Source organism: Limulus polyphemus, unplaced genomic scaffold (genome assembly GCF_000517525.1).
Source record: "Limulus polyphemus unplaced genomic scaffold, Limulus_polyphemus-2.1.2 Scaffold3763, whole genome shotgun sequence".
NCBI classification, from domain to species: Eukaryota; Metazoa; Arthropoda; class Merostomata; order Xiphosura; family Limulidae; genus Limulus; species Limulus polyphemus.
The window spans coordinates 15,957-29,214 of NW_013669373.1; the positions used below are offsets into that span (position 1 = coordinate 15,957).

The 13,258-nt window shown below is 36.0% G+C and overlaps 1 long non-coding RNA gene across 1 annotated transcript in view; it reads right to left on the reverse strand.

Annotated features, from left to right (window-relative positions):
• The window catches only part of LOC111088435, an 18,036-nt gene extending 10,857 nt beyond the window's left edge, over positions 1-7,179 (reverse strand). The window contains exon 1 of the long non-coding RNA XR_002612961.1: positions 6,483-7,179. This is a non-coding gene — a long non-coding RNA (uncharacterized LOC111088435). The remainder of the gene's footprint in view (positions 1-6,482) is intronic.
• Between the last annotated feature and the right edge of the window lie 6,079 nt (positions 7,180-13,258).

Below are 13,258 nucleotides of genomic sequence, written 5' to 3' on the forward strand. Positions count from 1 at the left end.
AACGGAGACGTAACAATACCATGAAATGGGATTGATACATGAATAAGCACAACGCAAGATCAAATTCTGATCTCACTTGTGTAAAATTTAAGAAAAATTCCTTACATCAGATTCCGTTAAACATACAACCAGTCACATACTTCACAATGAATGTTAAAACCTATGTATAACAAGGTACGCTAAGTACAGTATATAAAACGTATTATATTGTTATCTTTCCATGTACTGCATTAATAAAAGACAAAAAAACATAGCCCAAACACTCTCGGAAGAAAATGTTTAATTATTACAGCTGAACTTCCCAATATTCCCGTAACGCATGGATCATGGTTTGTTTAATTGGGATTTAGAGTTTCATCTAGCCCTCACCAGGGCCTGAATATCGTCCTTATACTTAGAAAATCCAAATTTTCACAAATAAATAAAACTCAGGCATAATTTATTTACGCCAATTAGTGGTTCTCCTGATGATATTTTATATCTCAGTTAAACCTTGTATGTGTCTTAATTTATTACTTAAGAGTTGGTCACTTGATAATTTTGCCGCGATGCGTTTTCCGGTAACAGGTAGTGGTAACTCAAGACGTTTAACACTATGTACAACAGGACGCATTAACACTACATTTAGCAGGGGGTTTGGGGAAGTGGCATCTCAGTTACTATTGTAAGGACTCATTCTCTCCTCCTCCCAAGAAATAAGAGTGCACGGTATATAATTTACGTGACATTTTAATTTTATATATTTATGTACAGTTATGATATCACCATGATTTGTGCCCGTCTCTACCGATTAATTACATATGGACTGATCCACATTACCGTCCTATCAAAGGTCATGTGATCACGTAGTACGGAGAATTTGAAGTGATTGATGTACATGTTGGTTCATTATTTTATCAATTCACCTCAGTATATTGAAAACACAGTGGAGACAATTAGTTTGTGGGGGAGTCAGCTACAGTGCGGGTGTTTATTTTTCTGCTACTTGTTAGGACATTGTTATATCAATCTGCAATAATGAAACAGTTTCGGGGACGACATGCAGATATGTATATTATTAAATAGAGTTCAAATACCTTCTTAGCGTAAAACACTTAAATATATCAGTTATAAATGTATGTTGTCACAAAATAAATTGTGAATGAAACCCCGACTTATCTACTTTTACGATCACACGTAACATGTTGGCTTACAAATTACATTTTCTCAAGCATTTTCAGAAAAGCTGAAGCTTGAGGTCCTTTCTCACCAGAGGCGTAGCACAGAATGCGTACCCCCCCCCCCCAGCGAAAATGTCAAGCAATATTATATGATAATTACGATAAAATTCACTACGTCTGAACTTTTATGCAGGTGGATAAAGCTGCAAAAAATCAGAAAATGTATAAATGTTGTTAAGTGTTAAAAATTAAAGCGATTGCATATGAAAAAGATTTGATAACAAATACAGTGTATATATACAATTTATAAGTATAAACTGTATTAAAACATTCTTCGAATTCGCTACAGTTCATCTACTGGATGTAAAACAAAAGAAGAAGACCAGAGAACAAAATTAGTTCTACATCCTCTTGGTTTCAAAAATATCAACTAGTTTTTGTCTAGCTATAAAAGCGAAAAAAAGAACCGTGAAGACAATGGGCCATTTAAACAAAATGTGAAATGAATGTTCATGTTATAAATTATGTTAAAATACACGAATATTTTGAACGCATGCACACACAAACGGAAATAAAACCATGCGAACAAAAGCATATTAGTTCGTACACCTACATATGTAAATTACGAGGCTGGACTTTTAAGCTTCAGGGTGCTCGTTACTCACGGCTGCTTACATTTATTAATTTGCTGCAACCCTAACTAATGACTTTACGGATCAATTCCTCATAATTCTCTGTCTGTATATTTACGGATGACAGCACTCAAAACGTAGAGTTTTTACAGATGTCTTGAGAAGCTAGAAGCACTGGCCCAAGTTATCATACAGTGCCAATACGTTATATACGATAAAGTACAAACTTTGCATGTTTAACTCTTGTTCACGAAATGATCAGACATTAGTCTATTCTTCCAATATAATTATGACCACTATAAAACCAACCGTCAGTAAGTAAAAATGATGAACTAGCTTGTTCCTCGAGATCAATATAAACGCCAAAGATCCTTAAAATGGGTGGTTGTTTTTAAAATTTAACCGAATCAGAAAAACGAAGAGTTAAACAAATATGCAGTTATGTTTTGCTGTTTTTGTACTTTTTCTATCCCGTTCAACTAACTTTACTGTTGATAAATTCTTATCGAGAAAATCAGAAGTGGTTCAGTTAGCAAAGTACTTTTTTAACATGGCAATTAGTTCAAGCAGTTCACTTTCTACCATGCCATAACGCATGCGTTTCTTCAGTATACCAACCCCATCCAACGCTATTTATAAACAAGTGATAATAAACACATTATTTTTAAGAAACCACTGGGAATAATGTACTAAGAACATGTGAAAAAAATTACACAAAGAGTTAAAGAAAGTCATAAATATTTTACTAATTATCATAAAAATGTTTCAATACAGTTAATCAGCTCAAATATATTAAAATAAAAACGTTCTTGTAAATTACACATCCTGTTGTTGATTTGTGGAACTTCGTATAAAGATACTCGAGCGTGAGGGTTATCTGCGCTAGCCGCCCCTAATTATGAAGTGATAGACAAGAAGGAAGGCAGCTATTCAACACCGCCCACGCCAAATCGTGGACTCCTACAATGGAATAGTGGGATTTGTCCGTCACTCTTATAACGCAACCATGGCCAAAAAGTGCGGATTGCAAACCATGGAACTTCAAATCTATAGTCCAGAACGTTAACCACTGAGCAGTGTTCGACCCAACTGTACGTGCATTGGTATCACTAAAATATATTTGATTACATATATTATTCCTAAAGATATATATATTCATGAATAATTCAACAGAGCGCCATAACTTGAACAAAGGATTGAAATCAGAGAAAGTAACAAGGAATTCCAAATCAGTAATAAAACGTCTGAAACATGAGTCAGTAAGTAAGACAAGAAAGAGTTGATATCTTACTAAGAAAGTAATGTTTTTTTTTTGGGGGGGGGGGGTCGGGTAAACCTTGTTACAAAGTTACAAATACACTTGTACCAGAGACCTTAAAATGGTATTTTTACGTTTCTGGTTGTTTGTTAATTTCAGGTATAAATTCTTTCCGAGGAACTTCAGCGATACAAGTCCTTTCTTGATTAAACCCGTTTATTCTTCCTCGATACAAACTTTTAGTACACAGTAATTCCACAATCGATACGTTTCTCGTCACTTTAAAGTTAACTACTTTTATAATACACGCTATAAATCACAGCAATTCACAATCTCGATAACTTCACACACTAGTTCGAAACAGAAACGTAAATTACCCGGAACTATCTTCATTCATCCTCGCAGGCTTTCACTGCCAGGAGTATATACCAACGAAGGGGGCGTCTCAAATACACTCGGGCCTTCCCGATCATTCGAGAAATTCACGTGCCACCAGCGTCACGTGACTTCCGCTGTTCTAACGGTATGTACACAACCGGAGTACAGGATAAATAATTGTAACAATCTATCATCATAATGATTTTTTGGTCGTCATTAACTTCTTTGGTATACACGAGACTGCAGTGCTCGACCTTTGTTACCTAATGGCGTCTTTAACGTTTTCATATTACTGTCGATATACTGTCACAAAATTTATCAATGATAATTGAGAATGTCTTGTAACTGAACATGTAGCTACATTGATGAGCTAAAACACAAAATTAAAACCTTTAACAAGATATAACTACTGTTTTTATACAAATCCAGACCATGATAACAACAGACACTATGTTATCTCCACGTCTGAGCTTAAACATCCTATGATATGATTTCATTAAAATAACAATAGAATAAAATCACTTGACTGTTGACCCTTAAAGCTGTAGAAAATAAATATATTTTCATGCAGGAATAATATATGTTTTATTCAGGCAGGTTTTACACTTCACTCAATAATGCCAGTATATTATATGCTCATGACATACAGAGTACTGTCAAAGAAAAAAAAAGACAAACCAACACTGTTTCTAACGTAGAGGATAGAGATAGATGCAATAGTTATACAAAATACAGAATGTAATATCAAATATTCGTTTAGGAATGCGACTGACACAATGCTAGCCAGTTTCAAGGACATATGCTCTTTAACTCTTACCAAAAGCCTAAAATAAACATTGGATTCCAACACATACACGATAACTTCTAGGAAAATTAATTATTGCGTTTCACTAGCCAATTAAAAGGCCTATTGAACTGTGAAATAAAAGCTATTTCTGAACTATAAAATTAGGGTAAAAGCATTTCTGAAAAAAAAAGCATTACAAAATTATTCTATGGCTAGTTTGAAAAAACTGACATTTGTCATTTCTTGTAATCAGAAGTCTATCTTAAAGAACTGTGTGCAGTTAACGATTATGTTTGAAAATTCGAACGTTTTAGTTGGTATTATGAATATAATTAACATTTCGAAAGAATTCTAAGCTTCACCCGCTTAGCAAAAATTGTTCTTAACTTTAAAAATTACAGCTCAAAGAGAGCGCTAGCAAGAAAAAGTTGATATTATCCAGACATTACGTTTACAGTAAACCTAAAGCACATAAAAGCGGTATCTAAAAATTATGCAACACTGCCAACGCCACAGTTTGAGATCGGTACAGATGGCACATCCTCTATACTATTACAGTAAAACACTGCCAACGCCACAGTTTGAGGTCGGTATAGATGGCACATCCTCTATACTATTACAGTAAATCATACAGTTCGGTGACTACAGTAAAGTTTCAAAATGCTAGCATAAAATACCCACGTTCCCTGCCCTGCAGGGTTTAATTCCCTCTCCTCAAGATCCACATAGATTCCAATGTACTGCTCAAAATCAACCATTATTTCCAATTACTTCCACAGCCACTCCAAGTGGGATCCGTTCTCCTCCAAAACCATGCGTGGTACCCATGCAGTACATCCTTACTTGTGTGTGCGGGTATAAATACAGTTTCAAAAACAGAGCTCCAGAATCCTGAGTGGGGTCAGGAACACAAAATACGATGGCAGATTCGGGCTGAGCGACCCTAAAACTTACCCTTAAATCTCCATTATGCCCGGATAACGGGCAACCATTTCGGCGCATTTTTAGACCCCTTTATAGGGGACTACGCCATACGGATAAAGACATCGCCCCGCAAACTACACCTAGTTCGCCTGACAAGTTTGGTCCTGCTATCTCCAAAAATGTGGTTAGCAAAAGAAAATTAAATATGGTACCCTCGGGATCCTAAAGGGGGTTAGAAACAAAAACAGAGTGTCAGTTTGTGGTTCAATGACCTTGGAAACATACTCCTCCGAGTCACATTCCGTGGGTTTTCATTAGATCTTTTTCACACATCACATATATATTACTTAAATTGTCAAGGTGAGCGTACGCAAATTATAATAGCTATAAACGTCTGTTTGTTGTCGCATGTTAAACTTCCAAAATGTTACTTGTCACAGAATACTGTACTAATTCTAATGCCCAATGTTTTTATCACTTGTAAATACATAATACAATATTTCAGAGAAATTTCCCAAATTACTAGATAAATCGGTTATAGTGGTTAAAATTTTGTTTTGAACAGCAACAATATATATATATATATATATATATATATATTCGTATTTCATAATATCAATTTCATCCGTAATATAAGAACAGTACAGCCTAAGTTAATTATTTTCTGTTGAAATGTTATTTTAGCAAAGATGTATTGGTACTTAGTGAAAAATAATACAGCGATAAATAAGGCCTTTTTCAAGCTAAGTCTCACTTCAGCCGCAATAGCTCGATGAACACCACATTCTGACCCTGCATAGTTATAAATACTTTTAGAACAGTCTATACTCGAAGTTCTATTATTTTGGGTGGGAGTAACAACGTACAGCAAAACAATGTTATCGAACACCACCCCATTAACCTAATGCATACAATCTAATTCTGCAAACACAATATATTACACGACTGACAACATAATAAATTTTGTTTCTCTGTTGTTAAGCGCAATGCTACATAATGAATAATTTGTGCTGTGCCCACCACGAGTATGAAAACTCGGTTTTTAGTGTTATAAACCAACAGACCTGCCGCTTAGCCACTAGGGGGATAAAAACATAACAAAATAACCTCCTCACTCTTTCCTTTATACATTCATTGAGAAGGGTCATAGCTTTATTATGTAATGTTAATAAAGTTTATATTTCATTGAATAGGGGGGGGGATCTAAAAACTAATGATATGAGTTTGATTTCGTACAATTAACGTCGTTCATGATTTTGTATACGTGGGTGTGTCAAAAAATTAACTCTATTCACAGGACTCTTAATATTTCACGAAAAAAATTGTAAAATAAAAAATCTTACCATAGTTGTAACAACAACAAATGTGTTTTCTTCTTCTGCGCCAGATTCAAAGTAAACAGTCTCCTCCTCCTGAGACTGAAGCGTGTCACTGCTTAGATCCATGATTGACCACTGGCCTGAACAACGCCTACATTAGATTCACTTATGAGTTCCACGTGATAAGGACAAAACTACATTATAAAACAGACCACGGCTCGATACAACGCTCGACTGTTGTTGTATGTATACTGTTTCCTTATGAAAGAACGATCGTGACCTGGTTTGATGCCAACAGCCTTGACGCTTGCCGTAGATCGGGACGGCTAGCAGCTACTTGAAGCCTCGGGCCTGTTCAGCGGTTCTCGGCACGCTGTTTTTATCATATGGGGCTAGCATATCACACATTCAACAGTTGTGCAAAGCAAAATAATTTTCAGTACTTGTCCCAAGAGAATACGCTGATAATTACCAAACACCAAGGGAGTTAAAAGAGACGTACGCTTGTTGCTTTGTTATTGTGATGTAAAAGTACACTAACGAATTAGCATTGCATTTAAAAAACTGCACACAAGATTAACTTATGTTCCACTAGCGTTTAGTCTGGCGTAAAACTAATAACGAAATCCACAGACAGATTGCGCCTATCTAACTAGCACTTCAGAAAAAAGTTAAACACCAAACGACACACGAGCTTACGCATTAGAACACACCTCCTATACTCACGTGCTTCTGCCTAATGGAATGTGCACTTTAAGGGCTTGCTGGGGAAGGAGCCGGAAGGAGTTTTCCAACTCTAAGGGGATGTCCTTGTTTCCTCTCCCCTCTACTCCCCTATCTTACCACTACCCAATCCCAAGTAAATAATTTTACAACCAGTTATTCCGGTTCCTCAGCTCCAGTGACGTTCAATCATGGACACAGTTCGTCGTCGTTGTGGAGCACCAGTAAATGGTTGTTTTTGTTTGCCTAGTCATGAATATTTAGTTTGCTACATCTTCAGTCACGCGTACATTAAATGTAAACTGCATTCAGCAGACGTCGGGAGAGACTTAGCAGCTACACAATAACCAGGTGTGCTTCTCTCAATGTCAATCGAAAAAAAAAACATGTCATAACTGTTCTTTTATTATACTTCAATCAAACAAATCAGTGCATTACAAACTGCACAGTGATAATTATAATCACACTTAGCTAAAGACGAACAACCTTATCTGCAAGCTGGTAATCTCTTACGAGCAGAATAGTAATCTCTAAAATCGTACATTTTAAGTAAATACCATAATAAAATTGTGAAAAAATAACAAAAAGAAGCGAAAAATTGAAAAAAAAATACTCACGAAATTGATTTAATAAAACACTGAAAAAACATACGCAAAATTTTAAAACCTGAAGTTAATTTTTCGTGCTTTGAATAATGATAAAACTTCGATTTCAGTATATTTGAAGCAAAAAAAAAACAGGTTGAAATCGTAAGTTAAAAGAGAGCGCTACCGTTTAAAGATTTTATAGTTATAATGTTTGTTTGTAGTTGAGCACAAAGCTACACAAAGAGCTATCTGTACTCTGCCCACCACGGGTATCGAAACCCGGTTTCTAGCGTTCTTCATCCGCAGATGTACTCCTTAGCTACTGAGGGGCATAACGTGTTCTATTAAGCTCTTCCGTCACAGAATGAGTTATTATTTAATATGTAGTAGTAGTACGAATATTTTTTTAGAAAACACACACACACAGACTGTTTCTGAACAATATGCTCATTTTATCATAGCTTTGCATCTACTGATAAAACACAAACTCGTCTTGTTTTTTTTTCTTTTTTTTGCCGTCTGTGTTGGCTTTGTATTTGGAATAATATAGGAAGGTGCGTATATACATGCGCATAAATTTGAAAAACTTGTACTTTGTACAATATCGCACGACTATAAACCGTATTATGAGGACAAGAGTAATGACACAATATGAACGGAATGTTAACCAACAAAATAGGTACTTCGAAATCTAGTTTTACCTCAGAATTGTAGCGAAATTAATAACCCATTTCTGAAAAAACAGAACTTATATGCTGCAATTATATTTCACTTTTTAACATTATCACAAAAAGACGTCGCTAGAATTAAGTAGAATCAGGATACGAGCCCACGAGTGCTAGCGCTACATCTGTTACCACAAACATTTAGCACCTTAAAACCTATATGACAGAATAAAAGTTAATACGAATTTCAGATTACACGGGTCACATCCTTAATCCTTGATCGTTTGTTAGTCAAATTTTGCGCAAAGCTATTCGAGAGCTATCAGCGCTAGCCGTCCCTAATTTTGAAGTTATTGATTAGAGGAAAGCCATCTTGTCAAAATATTTGGCAGACCAAATAGTGGGATTAAACTGTCAGTATTATATCGAACCCACTGCTATAAAGTATGCAGCGCGATTTTTATTTTTTGGAGGTAACGGGGTAAAAGCTACTATACGTCAGATCCACAGTCATTAATTCTATAACTGTCGATTAGATTCCGACTCCATCAGCTCTTGAAAAAGTTTTTCGAAACAATTTATGCACCAAATTATGTGGATTTATTGCTTTATTTATTACAGAGTCCCCAATAAAATATGAGATACCATTACATTAATTATTGCTGGGATCCACTATATGTTTCACATAGAAAATAACTTTACCCAATAATTTCGATTAGTTATTCGCATTGACTGGAGTAATAGGCAAAAGCATAAAATGGTTCAATATAATGGACTAGGGACCGATACAAAAATAATTTGAAAATATAAGGGTTAACAGCGAAAGTCTACAGCTGACAAAACAATGTAGTTGGCGTGTTTTAAGTAGTAACTGTTTAGTACCGTACTTCGGTATACCATAATTCACCTTAGTAATGATAAGAATTTTAAAGGGCGTTGTTATTAATTAACTTTATGTATGTAGGTTATCTAACAATGAGCTTGCATATAATCACATCACTTCTCTCGGTGGGACAGCGGTATGTTTACAGATTTATAACGCTAAAATTTGGGGTACGATTCCTCCAGCAGATACTCCAATGTGGCTTTGCTCTATCACATTGCAAAGATTGTGTTCTTGCATGCTCTTATCTCACAACACGAAGGTTTTCAGTTAATTTCACTTCCTTGTAAAAGTTTGTATCGAGAAAGAATAATCTGGTTTAATCAAGAAGGGGCTTGTATCGCTGAAGTTCCTCGGAAAGAATTTATACCGGAAATTAACAAACACGCAGATACGTAACACCGTTTTAGAATTGCATTATTCATGGGCTGCATGAGTTTTTGACTTACTGGTGATGTTTTTAATTCCATTTCGAGATCACTATAAGACCATAATATGGAAACCGAAACGTTGTCATTGCCAAAAACTCCTACACAGTTGCCGTTTATAAGTACTGTTTCAATGATTTGTTTAACATACTGTCTCCTACCACCGAACATTAGTCGCTTTTGGGAAGGGTATGTAACAGCCCTTTCCGACACAAAATATTCATTCACTCAGATCATAAAAGATGTTTTCAGATTGGGGATTTAGAATTTCCAAGACGAAGATATCTCTTGAACTTAATGGCATTGGAAAACAAAGGAATGTGGATCAAGTTGTTGTATCAGGACCATCCAAAAACAGACCTACAACAAGCCGTACCCTAGCACTGATAAGTGAGATGTGGCGTCTTGTAACAGGTGACAATCCACAGAGGAATAGTGGCAACAGCGTGGACATCCCATACAACAGTATACAATATAATGAAGAAGAATCTCCATCTAAAAAAGCGACACAATTCACATGTACACAAGTTGCTTCTACAACATATCAGTTCAACTGTCACATATCTTAAGCAGCTAGAGAATGTTTTGTTTGTTTGTTTTGGAATTGGGCAAAGTTACATGAGGGCTATCTGCGCTAGCCGTCCCTAATTTAGCAGTGAAAGACTAGAGGAAAGGCAGCTAGTCATCACCACCCACCGCCAACTTTTGAGCTACTCTTGTACAAACGAATAGTGGGATTGACCGTCACATTATAACGTCCCCGCGGCTGAAAGGGCGAGCAAGTTTGGTGGGACGGGATTCGAACCCGCAACCCTGAGATTGCGAGTCGAGCCCCTTAACCACCTGGCCATGCCAGGCTAGCTGGAGAATGAAACTGGTATTCATGTTATTCCTTATGAAGACATACTGGTCACGTCGCCAGACAAAGCACATTTGGATTTCTGTGTGCTCGGAATGCTGAAACGGGCACTGGTAAAGCGTCATCCTTGTACACCAAATAGACTATGGAAAGTAGTCAGGAAGACTTAACCACCTGGCCATGGCAGGCTAGCTGGAGAATGAAACGGGTATTCATGTTATTTCATATGAAGAGATACTGGTCGCGTCGCCAGACAAAGCACCTTTGGATTTCTGTGTGCTCGGAATGTTGAAACGGGCACTGGTAAACCGTCATCCTTGTACACCAAATAGACTATGGAAAGTAGTCAGGAAGAGATGTACTTAGAACATGACAGCCATACTACGTGGCAATATGGACTGTAAATACGTAGTTTCAAAGCTCCAAATCGCTTTAATATAATATATTCAACCAGAGTATTAATGGACTAGATGACTAATTGTTCCATATTGTTTTTTTCTGTTGAATTTACGAGTTTTGGGCTACAAGTTCAACAGCACAGAAAACCACGCCCTAATGTTTTAATTTACACGATTTGAGAATATATTTTTTCGTTAATTAAATAAAATGTGAAAAATTTTGCTTTGTGAATGTGGATCATTGAAACGGAAATTATAAAACAGCTCATTCAACTTGTATCTTCCCTTCAATGACGGCAATTTTTGTACAAAATTTTCTATCTCGTTTGTTGATAAGCGCAAAGCTACACAATGGGCTATCTGCAATGTACCCATCGCGGGTATCGAAACCCGCATTTTAGCGTGATATGCCCTCAGACTTATCGCTGAACCATCGGTAGATTTTTCTTACTTGACAATAAAAGTAAATGAAACGAACACTGCCATGTTCTCATTAAATGCCTTCAGTCAGAATCGCAGCTTCCAGAGTGCTAGATGAAAACAAAAAATCTAACTAGCATTATTTGCTGACTTACAGACTTTAATAATTTTAGAAACTTGAAACACTTTAATCAGCTTCATAGGTTTCTGAACTAAACATTTTCTACATTACATACTGGCTTTAGTAAACTGTTGACTGATAAGCCTAATTTTATACTCATTCCCATTCATAAGCCGGCCTGAAGATCTCTAGTATTAGGAGAAGAGCCTCTTCGGCACTAGATATGGCGGATGTAGTGTGGTTAACATATTATGGCACATTCTCCTTTGCTTTAACTCACGAGTTCTTAGTTCCGTGGTAAGTAAAGTGAAAAACGAGTTTCTATCGTGTTCACCAATTTCTGCGTATTTATTTTACCCTACACATTACTGATTGTAGATTGTTCTTCTTGGTATGCATACAAAATATTTTTCTGGCTGTTTATATACTATTTATATAACACGAAAAGACGCAAAAAAAAACAATTAGTCATTTTAAAACTGGAGTGAAACAGTTTGACGTTCGTCTTACGATGCAATACCTTGTGAGCTGAGATTACATATCTTGTAGTTACACGAGAATGTATGCGTGTTGGAATTACTTTACTTATCAAATAAATAAGCAAATACTTTTGTAGAGCGGGCAGATCTCATCATATATATATATACCGACAGATGTCGTTATACACGATGACCAGAAATAATAAAGTTTGAAACCGGGCAACATTTAATCACAGATAAGATGTAAAATATGTTATTAGTGTTGTCTTTTTACTTTTCTCTAAAGCTATACATGATATACATTACACAGTTATCGGTTCAGTTGTTCTGCAACAACGTACGTACCTTTTGGCTTGCCTGACTGCATTCTTCAAGTAATTTCTATACGTGTAGCAAAAATAAAACAAATCGGTACGAAGGTCATTTAGAGAATATTACGCATTTCCACTGTAGAAACAGATACCAACAATCATCTCTCTTAACTTGAAAAAAAATCAGGTTTTAAGTTTTATATTTCATCATTACATCTTTCTTAATACAGTCTCATAGAATACAGAACTGACGACGTTTAAATGATCAATTTACAAACGAATATTAGATATACTGATATAAATATGTAAACGCAAGAAGCATTACTGTATTCTTAGGTATCTTTTAAACATTAGAAATTAAAGAAAACATCACAAAACGTTTCAGAAAAACCGAAAGGATTATTCAATAAGTTTGTTTTCTCTGTTCGTGTCTGTGACAGGTACTTTTAAAATTATGATACTTCTGGCAATTAAAGAGCCATGTTAATATAAATAGTTTATTAATCTTAGATTGTGAAATTAAAACTGTAATACAGGAAACAGAGTATATTTAAAACGAATGCTCGAGGCCAAAGATGTAGGTCGAATGGCGTGTTTCAGCATCTCAGAGAACTTGCCTTTTCTATTTATTTGCGGTGTATTTCAAGTATGATTAGCTCCTACACATTGTAAGATTCTGTGTTTGCTTCACGAAATTGAACTGCAAAACGTCTTTCAACAATAACCATCTATTACACATGATCGGTAATCAAGAATCACTGAGCACAATAGATATGATTATTAAGTATTTATGCTATTTATGACGTAGCCCGGCATGGCCAGGTGGTTAGGGCGCTCGACTCGCAATCTGAGGGTCGCGGGTTCGAATCCCCGTCACACCAAAATATGCTCGCCCTTTTAGCCGTGGGGGCGTTATAATGTTACGG